At 39.8% G+C, this 15,708-nt stretch overlaps 1 protein-coding gene across 6 annotated transcripts in view; it reads left to right on the forward strand.

Moving 5' to 3' along the window:
• The window catches only part of BICRAL (BICRA like chromatin remodeling complex associated protein), a 45,839-nt gene that overhangs the window by 1,937 nt on the left and 28,194 nt on the right, over nt 1-15,708 (forward strand). Inside the window, exon 1 of one of the 6 annotated variants that reach the window (XM_074817997.1) lies at nt 616-8,257. The exons of 1 other annotated variant lie outside the window; for it this stretch is intronic. The gene's annotated coding sequence lies outside the window, so the exon portion shown is untranslated. Of the gene's footprint in view, nt 1-615; nt 8,258-8,730; nt 9,465-9,834; nt 10,643-15,708 lie in introns of those variants that run through there. 4 more of the 6 variants (XM_074817999.1, XM_074818003.1, XM_074818001.1 and 1 more) reach the window with 4 other exon arrangements.

Raw genomic sequence — 15,708 nt, forward strand, 5'->3', positions numbered from 1 at the left:
GTCTTAGGCATTTTTGCTAATAAATAGTCAAAACCACTCCTGCAGTAATTGCAGTAATGTTACACTGGGCAGGAAGATAGTGCAATCAATTCACTAAAAAAATTTTTTAAAAATTTCCTTATTTCTATCTTGTTCCATAAGAAAGATGCGTAAGTTTCATTTTACATAGCAGGCATTTTTGCCTTATGCTCCCATGACTGTAGGTAATACAGATGGTAACAGTGATGTAAGTGCTTATCCCATACATAAGAATACTAACAGAAAAAGGCTTTTGCTGTTTTTCAGTATGCACAAATGTTACTGGAGTGTGGCTTTGGTATCATTACACAGACGTGACCTGGTAGATGAACTGCAGTGGGTAAAACAACTTTATATATGAAAAGATTACAAGAAAACACTAGTATACACAGCCCAAAATAAATGTTAAGTATTTTATGCTGCAGTATAATGATTACTTTCTATTACATTTGGGCACTTAGAAAGCTAGGTATTCTAAATTGTTTTTTTCTAGAGGTGATTGGAGGTTTAAATTAATGAGGACCAAATACTCTTGTGAATAGCAGCTTCTGGGAGAGACTGGAATCTTTCCACCTTCCTAATGTGCTCAAATGATTTTTGGGTTAGAAGCAAAATAACCCCAGATACAAGATGGTGAAGTGTATGACCATAATGAAAAATTAAAAAGGGAGCAGTAAAATTCTTCAACTATCTCATCTTGATGTTCCAAAATTACTTTCCACACTTACAATTTGAGGTTTGGTATAATTGATATTGGTATATATTTTTTTTTTGTGGTAATACAAAGACTGACAATTTTCTTCCTGACTTTGCTGGCAGCAACTTTTATGTTTTAAGGCTGCTTAGTGAGCTCTATTATAAGCCATAGAGAACAGAAAATTTACAATTTCCCAAACAGTAACCACCTGAATAAAATATAAGCCTTCTACCTCAGGCTCAGGCTCATTTTGGTGAGCTGCAACAAGCAGTTTAGCTGTTTGAGGATATTAGATAAAAGTAAGGTACATAGTTCTGTCTGTGTTATAATTTTTTTTCTACTCCCCCCCGCCCCGCCCTGGATGTGCTTTAGTTCCTCTCTGGTTTGAAAGTAGGTAGTAGTCATTTCAGTAAGACCTTTTGCTGTTGCTTGGACTGTACAGTGTCATTTGTTTTATGAGAAGTTGCCGGTTGCACGTGCTTACTTGGATCTAGCGCTGTGAAACTCCAAAACATGAGCTCCATTACGCATGCATACAGGTTTAAATCTGTGTCCTGTGGTTATCGCTCTTGAGTGCTATCTATCTGAAACATTTTGTACTGATTTAGACTAGTTCATCTCATAGCCTTTTGAAGTGAGATGTATTGCATAGTTCAGGTGAAGGTTCAAGATCCTGTCTCATTCCATCATTATTTTAAGAAGAGTGGGGAATAAAAGCAAGATCCACAGAGGCAACTGGGTGGCTGGGCTCATAATAATGGATTCTTGAACCTGAGGTTCCTGAGCTTGTTAAAGTCAAGAACCTCATAGTTGTGGTGCGATCTCAAGATGTAGATTTGCACACACGCAAGCAAAGGAAGGAAGTAAATAGAGTTATTCCTTATCATCAGAATGTATTCCCAACGCTGACATTTTTATTCCAAAGGGTGTTAAAGTATGTACGTTGCACCATCACACACACAAAAAGATGCTATTTTGTCGTTCAGCTGTGTTTTTAAGAAAAGCAGCAGCCCCTGTGTCTTGCATGGAGCTCTTATCTGATAGATGTGATCTCTGCCTGTTTGATTGAGTTTCTCCAGAAGAGATTAGCAGATGAACATAATTACTTCTGGCTACAAAGTAGGTACTTCAGTGGCTTGTGCAACCATTGTATTCTACTGCTGGTTTTAGTGAAGGCTCCTTGAACTCCTCTGGCACTGTGATCAGGCATTAAAGATGTAAGCTATATTATGATTCATTTATGATACTGTAGACTGTACATTTTTCATGGTGGAATGGGGCTTCAGTAAATGTGACTGTCAAGTCACTGTATCTCTGTTCTTTTGGAAAAAAAATTCCTTTAAAATTATGTTTGACATACTGATTGTTTTTAAAAAAGCTTTTGTTTGGACTAAAATGTTGTGCTTTATATATTTGACCATATGGAAAGGCAAGACAATGTAAAATATGTGTGTTTTTAAATCACTAATTAGAGAGTTAGAGCTAAAACTATAAAACTTACTTGGTACATATTAATTACTGTGAGTAATGCAAAAGCTTTGAAATGGGAATGCTTAAGATACTAATTATATTCCGACCAGTCAAGGTGCACTTGTTTTGAAACGAGTCTGAGCTGGTCCCTTCTGAGAACCTGATATTCCCAATGCCAAAGGTAGAGAAACAAATTCATTTCTATGAAAATGAGTTATCCTCCAAAACCAGGGACGGACTTCAAAGCATAACATTTTATGACAAGAGGCCCTTCAAGATTAACAAAGGAAAGCCCAAATATGCTAAACGCAAAAGTTCAAGAACAGAAGAGCACTCAGGTTAGGTCCAGGCCTAGCTGCTAACTGGTATTTAGAATCCTAACTTGCTAATTGACATTAGTTAAATTCCAAAGACTAAGTATGTAAGCTACAGGTGCTGTCTTATGGACTCTCCCTTTGAGGTAATTATTAGTTCTGGAGTTCCTAAGAGATTTTTTTCAGTGCTTTACTTTAGACTTCAGACGCTTTTACTTTTTTTTTAAGGCATTTTATTCTATGTTTGGTTATTGGTTCAGTGAACCACCTAGGTTCAATAGTATGTCAAAGTTTTCCATTTTGGAATTGTGAATCTTAATTGCAAACTTATTCCATTTTTCTGAATAATATAAATAAAATTAACTTGAAGTCATTGTATCCAAGTTTACTGATTTTTCTGTTAGCTCTTTTCTAGTATATTCATTAGTTAACAAAACTAAACTTGCATTCTTTTTGCCTTTTATCCATCTTATGAAAAAATCTGTCAGTTATCATTTTGAAGGAGGACTGCCTCTTCCTATTATTAGCATTTGTTCTTCAGTCTAAATCTGAGAGAATAAATTCCATTCATATTGATACACTTTCTAGTGATAATATTAAAACTTATCTTACAGCAATCTTTATTCATATCCAGATCTTACCCAGCTGGTTTCTAGTAGGGCCCCAGAAATACCCAAGTAAAACCATTCTTTCTCAGAGGTTGTGACTTTGATGGTGTTTTATTCATAATGTCCTTTCTGTTCCTCCATTTTGTCTTGTCCTGATACAAGTATAGTTTATCATGTTTGTGTTTCTTTCCTGAACATGAATGCTTTTGGTATAACTTACTATTCCACTCTGTTTCTGTTATCCCTATAGCACCTCGTTTCATGTTTTAGGCTTCCATTTTTTGTTTAGGTTTCTTCTATTAATAGTTGATTTTTTTTTCTTTTTAAAATCATCCATAGCACCTCAGTTGCATTAAGAATGGTTCTTTTGTTAGCTTCATTGTCTGACTGCTTTTTTTAGACCTTGTGTCCATCTACTCATTAACATACTCTTATGCATTTCTGTATCTTTGCTTACCTGATTTTTTCTTCCCATTCATCTATGCTAACCAAATTAACTATGAATATTATAGAAGCATCTCCCAATTTTTGCCATAATTTTTAGTTTAAATTTCTTCTATAATTCTTGGTGGTGTTAGTCATTGAAGATTATTTCTCCAGATACCGTAATAAAGTTCTGTCTCCGGAGGGGTTTTTTTCCGATACGTTTCAATGGCTGAGTATTTTAAGATTACTCTAAATTGGAAGTGAGAGCTATTAATCTTTCAAACTTAATTCTCCTTTTTAAGGTACTCTTAGCTGAAGAATATTTTTGAGCTGAGACTCTATTTAAATAACCTAGAGCATGATGTAGTTATTCTTGATCTGTTCCAATAATACTTTTGCACTGTCATTTGTTTCAATGGGAGGTCCAGTCACCACATTTTCTCTGGTTTTACTTGCCTTCTGGATGTCATATCCACATCTCAGAAGCACAGTTCTTTGGATTCATCACAGAACAGCCCTGTTAGCTTTCACACGATCTCCAGTTGTAGAAACCTGTCTGTCTTTTGGTATTGGCATAAATTTCTTGTTCTGAGGTTCACTCTTTGTTACCTCCTCTTACTACCTATGTCCTAACGTTTTGGTTAGATAGTCCTGTGTTTGGGTGTGGTGACTGATACTGGCGTCATACAGCTTTATAAGTTACATCATGCAATTATGACCCTGGTTTTGTAAGTAAGGCCTGGTATCAAGCTGAAATTGTAATATTTAGGAAATTTTTACTGGTGGGTCATCAAGGTATTGGTGGCAACTATTCAAAATTTGGTGGTTGATATGGCTATTGAACTGAATTTTTCATGTGGCATGTTGCACTTGTATTCCAAGTTAAAGCCCTTGTCTCCCTTCACATCACTGTATTTGAGTGCCCTACTTTCCAAGCATTGTCACCTCTACCTTTCTACTGCTTGTACCTTTTAATGATGACCTATTTGTTTCTGTGGCTGCAAGCTTAGAGTTATTTATTCTTATCTAAATTAGTAATTAATAAAGCAGTATGTAGTTGGATAAATGATGTGTCTGACCATGAGCTGACAAACAAGAAACATGTTAAGGGATGGAGAGAGATGGAAGCATGGGAGGAAGATGTGCCATCAATACAGCTGAGGCACTTGGTCTGAGGAAGCAAGGCTGCAGTGGAGTAAATGTCATTCCTTTCCATCCAGTACACCTCAGAGACGATGCAGTGAGTTGAGGTTACAGAACAACTATTCACGCAAGGATCTTGGGATGACTGTGGAATTCATTCCTTTAATGAAAATGGCTTAGTCCTTAAATTCTTCCTTATGAATCTGCTGCTGCTTTTGAGGTACTAATTTACAATTGCACAAGAACTGGAATGCTTGTGATGCAGACCTGGAAAAATGGGCTGCATAATAATAAAGTGACTTGATCTAGGAGAAACCTGTAGACAGAATGAATGGGGAGGGTGTTTTGTACCCCCTTATTTTCTTCCTCTCAATATCTAAGCCTAGTTTTCACTTCTGCACAATCTGTCATTTCAGGGCTAAGTATCTCAGCTCACTCCAAATGTCATTTGGTGTCTTCGCACACCTATGAGAGTGGTAGTTGTTAAATAGCATGGTCACAGTTTGACAGCTGATGTCAAAATATAGCCAAGTAGTCTGTTGTGTGATGGGTGCACATGACGTTCCCAGTAGCTGTACTTAAGAATTATTATGCCAATGTCTGTCTTCTAAAGATTTCTCCTTTTCATTTTTGACACTGGTCTTGCCTTCTCATGCTTATTTCCCCTTACTCCTTCTGAAGCTGCTACAGGCAAATGAATGAGAAAATGAATGAATGTGAATGAGGAAACTAAGGAGAGAGAGCAACTGAATGTGCATTGTACGTAATTTGGAGGACTCTGGTTGGGGACGACAGCTTTGGGCAGGTGACCTTGGGGTAGAAGAATTTTGACATATTAGGGTCTTTTGTGTTAATGCAGTAAGGCAGTGAGAAGAGAGGGACAACCTCCTGGGGCAATGACACTCAGTTCAGACACACCATGTGATCCTCTTAAAAAGCATGAGTACCTCACGGCAAAAGCAGTATTTCTTTACAAATGTGGTCTGGAAAATTCTGTAGTACACCAGAAAGTGATAACACTACAGCTGAAGGCTGCATTCAAAGTTATTAGTATTGAAGGTAACATTAAATACATACTTCAGTCTGACCTATAAAGTCACATTCAACCCTTGATTTTTTTTTTTTTAGTAACTGTTTCTACCTGAGCCAGTTTTGTTTCTGAACAGATATAGCAAATATAGAAATAAATGCAAATTTACTTCTGCAGAGGGTACAATGTGTTCTGGTTTGGTTTTGTCCACTCAGTGGCAATATGTAAAGGCTTTCATTCTTAAACTCACTGACTTCTGTAGATCTGGAGAAATCTTGTTGCTTCAGGGTGCTTCTTTGTATAGATGTTAGCTCTCCTTCCCTTTTTGTAGTGTCCCTGCTTAGCAAGGTTATTGCCAACACTACTTTGAAACATGCTTCAGGAAAAGTAAGTGTATATTATGGTACAATCACGGACAATTTGCGCAGGCTTCCTCGTGTTTCTTATGATAAGGGAATCGGTTCAAAATCATTTGTCCTCCTCCTATTCTTTCTTTGTATTGCCTACTTCGTATTTGTGGTTTCTGTAGGACTAGAAGAATAATAATATACCAGATGGTCTGCCTAGTAACCTCTGAGGCAAAGTTCCTTCCTCTTAACCCAGTCAGAGGAATGCTTGTGGGGTCCCCTCAGCTCACAAGTTCTTACATGAGCAATGTTCTCTGAAGCCAGTGATGCTGAGTGGGCTTTAATTCAGGGCAGAGTTTGGCCCCTTGAAGCATGTGCTGAAGTTAAGGACCTTGAAGTTTGGCCTTTTCGATTTTTCTAATGCTAGTGTCAGGAGCATAGGCTGTAAGAGCAATTAGGATGCTGAGCTCTTTGACATGTGGCATTTACATCCATACTGTTGGCTATTCAGGTCCATACTGTATTTAAGAAAAGTGAAGTTAATATATTGGCTGATGGACTAGGCAGCATCAAGCTTGTGTCTGGACGGCACAAAGGATCTGTTCGACTCATGCTAAGGCCTGTTTGCTAGGGCCCAACCTTTCCATTTAAGGAGTGATTTGAAACTTCACCTAAGTTCTCTACCATGGGCATGCATGTAAACAAGAATGGCAGGTGAGTCTTGGCTTTGGCAAAGGTTTGGCATCAGGCTTAACTTTTGTTTCCCGTATTACAATCTGAATTGGTTGATTACTTAAAAAATAATATAACCAGATGCTAGTTGAAAATGATGCTGAGGTGCTGACTTTTTTTTAAAACATAAAAAATCTGGCCAACTTCTTCAAGAAGGTCCACTTAGTACGCTGCCCGTAACTGTATTTAAAAACTAAAGACTGTAAGTGGTTTTGAGCTGTAAAGCTAATAAAGCAGAATGTGCTACTAAGTAAAGACTTCAAATCCTTGTCTCTAAGGAGTTTTAACAAAGTTACTTTTTCTTAGGAAAAAAATAGAAAGGTTGCTGTGTGCAAGTCCTTGGGAATTACCATTACTAGCACAAAAAGGGTCTTAAAAAAATTTCTTGTTTTAAAATCAATACCCCACATATCTCTACATGCTAAGAATCTAACTCTTCAATCAAAATGGTTTGGTTTTAAATAAACTAGGCCTCTCTGAATCATCTGAATAAAGACTTTTCAATTATTTTTAATGAACAAAGTGACTATTTTAAGTTGATTTAGTTTTGTATAACCAGAAAGCTTTGAACAAAATCACTATATTAATGCTTTTAGCTGAAATAAATTGTAGAATTGTATCAGTGAACTCCCAGTGCTATAAGCTTTGACTCCAAATTAGTTTTTAGGTTACCCCAAACTTTTTTTAAGCAGGTGAAATTCATGTCATTTTTTTCCACCAAGAGTGGTAAGAATGTATCTAAAAATATTTAAAATATTGCAACTTGTTAAGAGGATCAAATCTTACCTTTTTCAAGGTGACCTTGCATTTATTTTTCCGGGGACCCCCCCACCCACCCCACGCGTGTAGTGGTTTACAGCTCTAATATGGAGGAAGTCAACCAAGTTGTTAAAATTAATGTTCTTTTTAGTGGGGAAAAACCTGTGTCGTTTTTTACTTTTCTGTCACCCAAAACACACCCCAACTTTTAACCGAAAGTAAACATCTGAGGCACGTATAGATTGCCAGATTTACGTCTTTCTCAAAAAAAAAAAAAAAAAAAAAAAAAGGCAGCTAAACTTTTTAAAGGGACTGACTGTAAAAACCGCGAAGCAAGGATCGCGTTGGAGCTGGGGACTCATCATGTCAGGGCGGCGGTGCGTGTGCCCGGGCGCCGGTCTGCGGCATTGTCTCCCGGCGGAGCTGCGCGGCCGGGCCCCGCCGGCGCGGCGCGGTGCTGCGCGGTGCGGTGCAGCGCGGTGCAGCGCGGAGCTCTGCTCTGCTCGCCTCTCCTCTCCTCTCGTCTCCTCTCCCCGTCTCTCCTCTCGTCGTCTCTCCTCTCTCGCTCTCTTTCTCTTTCCCCCTCTCTCGCTCGCTCGCTCTCTCCCCCCTCCCTCCTCGCTCTCTCGCTCTCCCTCTCTCTCTCTTACACTGCCAGCCCCTGATGTGATGGCGAAGAAACCCCGTTGACAAGGCACTGCTTTTTCATGACGGTGAGTTTCCCTTTGAGTGTATTATAATTTTGTGATAAAAATTTCAAGGAAAAAAAAAACACACAACCTCCTTCCTCCCTTCCTTCGGGGAGGGAAAAGAGAGGGGGGAAATCTATCTCCAGACAGACAGAAAAGAAAGAGGAGCAAATTAACAACCAGGAGTTGCCAAAACCAGGATATTAGGTTTCAGCCCAGAGAGCTATTGGCTCTGGGGCTATGTATATAAATATATATCTAGAGAGAGAGCGAGCGAGAGGGGAGACGAGGAGGAAGAAGAGGGATATTTTGTGGGTGGCTGTTGTTTGGGCAGATGTGGATTCACATGGAAATGAACTATATATTTATTTTTTCCGCGAGGCTGGTGGTGGTGGCTGCTGAGGGCACTTAAAAAAAAAGTTGTTTCTTAAAATAAAAGCGGGGGGGGGGGGGGGGGGGTTGAAGGGAGAGATAAGGTTTCAGGTCCAGGCTGATAGCTGCAGAGAGGGGAGAGGTTTGGGGTGGGTTTCTTTTTCTTGCTGATGCCATGCAAATTCAGGAGAGGAGGGAAGAAAAATCTCTTTTAATGACTCATTGATTGAGCCGGTTTAAAATTAGTTGTTGTTGTTGTCTTTTTTTTTTTTTTATTTTCCGCCCCCTTGATGGCCATCAAGAGAGGGATGGAAAGAGGAGAGGAGGGAGAGAGAGAGAGTGTGTGTGTGTATGTGTGAGTGTGAGAGAGAGAGTGAGAGGGAGAGAGGGGGATAGAGAGAGTGTGTGAGGGAGAAAGAAAAATAATCTTTTCAAATCTCCTCCCTCTTTTTTTTTCCCCCTCGTTTCTTTGCTTTTCTCTAAAGCTCTGTGGTCTGTGAAACACTCTTTCTTCCTCCTCGTCGGGAAAATGGAGACACTTCGTCTCTGTCCTGGCTGTGGAGCTGGGAAGGATTTTTCTTTTCTTTTTTCCTTTTTCACTCCTGGCTTGATTTTTTCCTTTCCCCCGTCCACTCGCCACCACCCTAATCTTGTCATTTCTTTGAGCTTATGTCTCAGATTTGTGCCTTCTGGGGATTTATTTTTCACTCGTTTCCTCGTTTTCAGTGTCGCCACTAGATTTGATTTGATTTGTTCGGTTATTTATTTGCAATTTCCTCCGAATTGCTCCGTGCCTCCTGCTTTTAACCAAGGAATGGAAACGGTGCTGCTTTTTGTGTGTGTGCGAAATGCTCGGTCGGTAGGTTTGGGCTAATGCGCTTTTTTCTCCTTTTCGGGACCGAGTTTTCAGCTGTGGGTTGGTTGTTTTTTTTTTGTGTGTGTGTGTGGTTTTTTTTTTTCTCCCTTTTGGAGAGAGAATATTTAACTGTAACGCCTCTTTTTAAAATATAACAATAAACCGTCTCTTCCTGGAGTAACCCGTTTGGCTTTGCTGTAGAGTGGATGTGAATCTGATCCTTTGTGCTGCTGGGAGTATTTTCCTTAAAAGAAACAATGTTTACTAATAGTTTTTACTTGTGGCTTAAAACAGTAGGTGGTTGTGAAGGGATTTTCAGAAATCCTCACAGTTCACATTGGGGGGGGGGGGGGGGGGGGGGCCTTCAGTACTTGTTATAATTTGGTTTTGGTATTAATTCCAAAATTCACTTACAGATTATGGCAGAAAGCAGGTGTGGTAATGTTAAAAACAGGACAAAATTAAACGACGTACAGAAGGCACGTTTATATTTACTTAGAACTGTTCCTAAATTATCACTGGGGGAAGGAAAGAGATGTGGAGGCCTTTACTTTTCCCCGATTCTGGGCTCCCCGCGCCTCTCCTCCTCGGGGCTCGGCAGTACGGAACGAAGCGGGATTTGAAGGAGAGGAGGGGAGAGGGTCTCCGGCGGAGGCTGCGGCCGTGCCCGGGCTCGGCGGCCAGCGCTTGCCGTGCCGCTCTCGGTGCGAGTGGGAGTGGGAGAGAGCGGGGAAGATGGCGCTGTCTGGCTTCCTGCCAGCGTTTGTTGCGCAGTTTCACTCTGACTCTCCTCCCCCACGGGCGCCATTTTAAGGCCTTTTCAGCCGTCGCCGCGCCGTGTGGGGCGTTGCCGTCGCGCCCCGCTCGGGCCATTTCTCTTTCTGTCGCGGAGGCGTTACTCTCTCGGGCCTTGAGATCCTCTCCCTGAAATCCCAGAAGCTGTTTGTTTCCTCCCTCCCTTCTTTTTCTTTCTTTGAGAAATTGCCGTAAGGGGTTTCATCTGTGTGTGCTTTGAGGAGACGTGAAGGATTCTTGGCTGTGTGTATGCAGGAGAGCAAAAAGGGTGTATTGTTCTGGGCACGGGTCTTTTTGGGAAGGGCCCCGTCAGGGTTGCGGCCCTGAATCGCTGCCTTCTCAGGCTTCCCCCATCCCCTGAGTCGTCTGGATCACGGTCCTGTGAGGTATTAAGCTGCCTTGGTTTGGAGGGGCCTGTGCTCGCAGCTTAAAGCCTGTAAACATCACTTGAGAGCTTGTTTTCATATCTCTTAAGATAGGTGTTTTTTGACATGAGATGCATTCCAAGTGTAGGAAGAAAAGAGATTTGAAAGAACATCCTCCTCTGTTGAATGATGACCAAAAAAATACACCATGTCATTAAAACAGAAATCCACCTTTAAAAAATGCTCTAGTGTAGCACATACGGTAATCTTCATTGAAGAGCCTTCAGTACCTTTAAAAGTGCTTGCAAAAATACAAGGTCAAGTAACTTTTTGGTGGGTGGGTAGGTAACTCATTTTGTTGCTGTTATTCTCTTGGTAATTGTTGGGTTTTTTTTGGGGGGGGGTACGCTGACATATTCAAGTTTTTATCATTCTGTCTCACAGGAAGCAGTGCTTTTTGCAAATTATTAAACTCTGGCAGCGCCGCTTTAATATGCTTTTAAAGTTTTGTTTTGGTGCTGTTTTTTAGGGAGAGTGTTGAAATTGGTCTATTTTTGATCAAAACTTTTTTGTGTGTGTTCCATTTCTGTGTAACCTGATCAGTGCTCATGAGACTTGAGTTTAATACCAACAACATCTGTATGCAGGAACAGCAAGTATGCTGCCAGCCCCACTCGCTGTGCCCACTAAGGAGTGTGGAATGCTTGTTTAGTTCTTTGTTTTATGTTTTTTGACAGAACAGAGGAGGGCTTCCCCATGCTTCTTGCTCGTTCCTGAAAGAAGTGGGAGATTTTTTAAAATTTGTGATTAATTTTAAAGCTGTTTAATTTCTTTGCCTGTTGGTGTTGAAAGGTTTTCAATGACATCTCTGTAAAATAGACATATGTCTGGATATAAACTTTTTTTTCTAAAGACGTTTGTGGGGACGACCATGTTAACATTTTAGCTTTTTAAACGATACACCTGCTAAAACTAATTTTTTAAAAATCTATTGAATGTGGAGTACAGGATTTGTTTACATATTTCAGAAATCTTATTACATGAAATTCGCTCTTTCTGGAAGTGATTATTTTGCTTTTTTGTTAACAGTAGTCTTGGGGTCAAGATAGTGAATTTTTTTTAGTGATAGTGTATTTTTATAAATAAAATTTCTTTGTTATGCACTAATGTCTGCCAGATTGTGTGTGGATTTTTTCATTAATTTGTGAAAATAATGAAGAAATTACAAAAATGGGATAAAAATGACCAGTTTATGTTCTCTCTGGGCATAATACTTGCCAAATGATTATCTGACTTGCTTGCATTAAAGCAAAATGTATTCTCATCTGGAGTTGAGATCTTTGGATAGTATTTAAATATAGTAGATTTGTTCTTTTGATGTATTTCTTTGGCTGTGTCTGAGCTTAAGTTTTTTCTTTTTGTTGTTGCAAGTAGTACTTTGTACTTCCTGTAGCTTGTTGAGGTTGAGCTCACCATGTGGATAAACGAGCTTAATTGTGCTTTCATTGGTGCACCTTGGGTTATTCACTAGTATGATACTCATGTATTTTGTGTTGTTTTGTTGATACTTCGGGCACTTGCCTTGTATATTATACCTGTACTTGAGTTGATAATACTCTCAGTATATGTGTGGCCTTAAGCGAGGTCAGTTGTGCCCTTAACAGAGATGGTTCCACTGTAGCTAAATACATATGTCACCTTATAGATGTGCAGTTTTCCTGCTGCCTCTGTGTCCTTTTCCAGTAGAGTTTATATATTTAGTATAATTATAGTGAGATAAAAACCCAAAGTCCTGCTAGTATAAGCTGCATTTCCAGTTTCCTCCAAGGAGCCTTTCTGTATCTATGAAGTTTTGCAACAGGGGTAAGTCTGTAGTGTAGAGTTGAAGAGGTTTGCAGTCATGGATGTGTTGGTGTGCTGCTTGGGCATTCGCTGTAGTCTAGCTGTATTTTCAGAGTTTTGCTGGTATACTTCCACATCAGTTCCAGAAAAGTTCTGTCTGCATAACTGCAGTTATGTTTTATAATGTGGCTCTAATGGTCAATGATCATGCCTTTTCACGCTGCATTAGGCTTGTGATAAGTCTAATGGCTGGTGCTTCTTAGCGTAGATATAGCAGTGAGAGCGTGAAAGTGTCATCCCTGTCTAAGTAATAGATACAGTCCAGGCATAAGAGCCTCTTTGATAATGTAGTTCATTCTGTTCAGAGAGTTGGCGTAATTTCTTGTAGTAGTTCTGCTGGAATAAGCTGCATCTGTGCTTGAAAGGTTTTTATGGTGACATACCCAGTCCAGCACAGACATGGGGATTGTCTACAAAAACAAGCATGTTTTGCTTGCTTACAGCAGAGGAAAAGCAGCAAGATTAATAAACTGTTCTTACATTCATTGTGACCTGCAACTGTTCTAGTTTGAAAGTGGGAATGAGCAGTATCAGTAAAGCCCTTGCACCAACATAAATGCATAAACACCAACCTGAACTGATGTTTTTCAAGATCGTCACGTAGTTAAGTGAACGTGTGTACCTTTATTTTTCAAATGTTCATTTGCCCCTTCTTTCATTGTTGAAAAAACTAGTGTATTATTTTTGCTTTATTTGATCGTTGTTGAGGTTTTAGACAAAAATTAACATGATTAGCACAAATAGACTATCAAATTTTTTTTATTGCTTTATTTTCTTTCACTAGTTTTAAAATGTTATAGAACTACTTCTGATGTTACTTTAAGTAAGTGAATGCTTACTAAAAGGAAAAGAAAGTTAGCAAATCACTGTCAAAACTTGATACAATAGCCTTTCTTTCACAGCAGGTATTAAGAAAGGGTGGTGAAGAGAGGGGTGTCCAGGGAGAAAGTTTTAACTTCATTGCAGGAGACTGATTATTTTTGTAAGGGCTGATCTTATGCCTTGTCCCAGGTGGAACTTGTAGTAGTTTTACTGTGAACTTGATCTGAGTGTGGAGTTTAAAGATCTGGTGTTGAAGCTTGAATTTACTGAGATGTGTCAACTACAGAAAACACTTGGCCCCACTGAAGTAGGTGGCAAAATCTCCACTGGCTTCAGCAAGGCATTGGCTTCAACAAGGGCAAGATTGGCAGTGTGGAGGATTTTCAGTTTGGTTTTGGGGGTGTTGAAATGGACTGCACTGCTGAATTAATGTGCTGGTTTTGGCTGGGGTACAGTTAGTTTTCTTCACAGTAGCTAGTATGGGGCTATGTTGTGGATTTGTGCTGGAAACAGCGTTGGTCATTCAGGGATGTTTTAGTTATTGCTGAGCTGTGCTGACACAGAGTGAAGCCCTTGTCTACTTCTCACAGCACCCCACCAGTGGGTAGACTGGGGGAGCACAAGAAGCTGGGAGGGGACAGAGCTGAGCCAGCTGACCCCAACTGACCAAAGGGATATCCCACTCCGTATGATGTCGTGCTCAGCATATAGAGCTGGGGGAAGAAGGGGGGGGACACGGACGTTTGGAGTTACATAATTTTGACTTCCCAAGTAACAGTTAATGCATGATGGAGCCCTGCTGTCCTGGAGATGGCCCAACACCTGCCTGACCATGGGAAGTGGTGAATGAAGTCCTTGTCTTCCTTTGCTGCGTGCGCAGCTTTTGCTTTGCTTATTAGACTGTCTTTATCTCAGCCCAGGAGTTTTCTCACTTTTACCCTTTCGATTCTCCCCCCCCATCCCACTGGGGGAGTGAGCGAGCTGCTGCGTGGGGCTCAGTTGCCAGCTGGGGTTAAACCATGACAATTAGTTACACATCTGTCAATTCATTGTATTGAAATTTCAGTTAATTTCCCAAACATAATAACTGAAAGGAGTATAAATCTCCATTCAGCTTTAATTATTGGCAGTTGTTAGCTGATAGTAGCTTGTGTGAATCATGCCTGTGACAAGGTAACCTTTTTTTGGTGTTTGGAGTGGCAATGAAAAGGTGTTCATTGGGCATTGGTTTATAAATTAATTGAGAAATGATCGGTTCATAAGGAAGTTACATTCTGGGACTGCATAAGTGGTTTTTTTAGAATCTTTGAAAATTATATGCACAGAATGAGGTGTATGATACATAGGTATTCTCTAGTAGAAACAAGGTAAAAACATCTGAAGAACTGACTCAACATTTCTTGAATACATTTGTTGCACAAATGAATATATTTGTTACACAAATAATGTATGCTAATAGCCTGTGTTGCTGTGTACAGTAGTTTCTAGAAATACTTAAGAGCATCTAACTTCCTTTGGGCAGGTCAACATTTCTTTCCTAAGGAAATGTTGAGATGACACATTCTTCTTTTCCTGTTTTGGGATGAAACCTGAGGGGATAAAAGGACCTTTCAGAATGTTTTATGAATATTGAGATTCCTGAAGAATTGTGTATGCGGTGGAGCAGCTTAGAAGACAGAGCCCAAAATAGGCCGCAGCATAGTGATGAAGATAGTCACTGCTGAGGAAATGGGCTGAGCTGAGTGTTCAACCTGGTGAATCCCATGGGATAGGAAAGGATCCTGACCTCCAGGCTGCAAGTTACTCTGGATTTCCTCTATGTGGTTTAAAAAAAATCTGTTTCCAGATGAAAGTCTTGTCAAGATTTTGGCCTTGCCAAGAGCAGCTCTGGAAGAAGTAGGAAAAAATTGTATTGAATACATTAGAAATTTGATGCCAAACGTGTGGCCGAGGGAAACCAGATTTTAGACAGCTGCACCGGGGGTTCATACATGTACTTGGTGTGCTTGACTGTAGCTGGATTAACCTTTACTATCATACATGCTGTTAACAGTTGAACTGCACATTTCAATTTTTTTATTAATATATTAAAATATCACTATTTTTTGAAAGCTTGATAAGTTACCCCATTTGCCAAACTCAATAATTTTTTTTTTTATGGTATACTAAAGGGAAGTAAAATTTAAGAGTTGGATAAACAACCTATTTTACGTTGTTTGTGCTTTAATGTGTGTTTTTTTATTTGCCCTTCTATATGTGAAGCTGGTACTTCACAGTTGTGTAAAGACTCTGCCCGCCCTCTTAGGTGTTCATCTCCTGCCAGATCTTAGAAACCGTAAGGATGCATAATGCCATGCCTAGCA

The sequence above is a fragment of the Strix aluco genome, chromosome 3 (genome assembly GCF_031877795.1).
Source record: "Strix aluco isolate bStrAlu1 chromosome 3, bStrAlu1.hap1, whole genome shotgun sequence".
Classification (NCBI taxonomy): domain Eukaryota; kingdom Metazoa; phylum Chordata; class Aves; order Strigiformes; family Strigidae; genus Strix; species Strix aluco.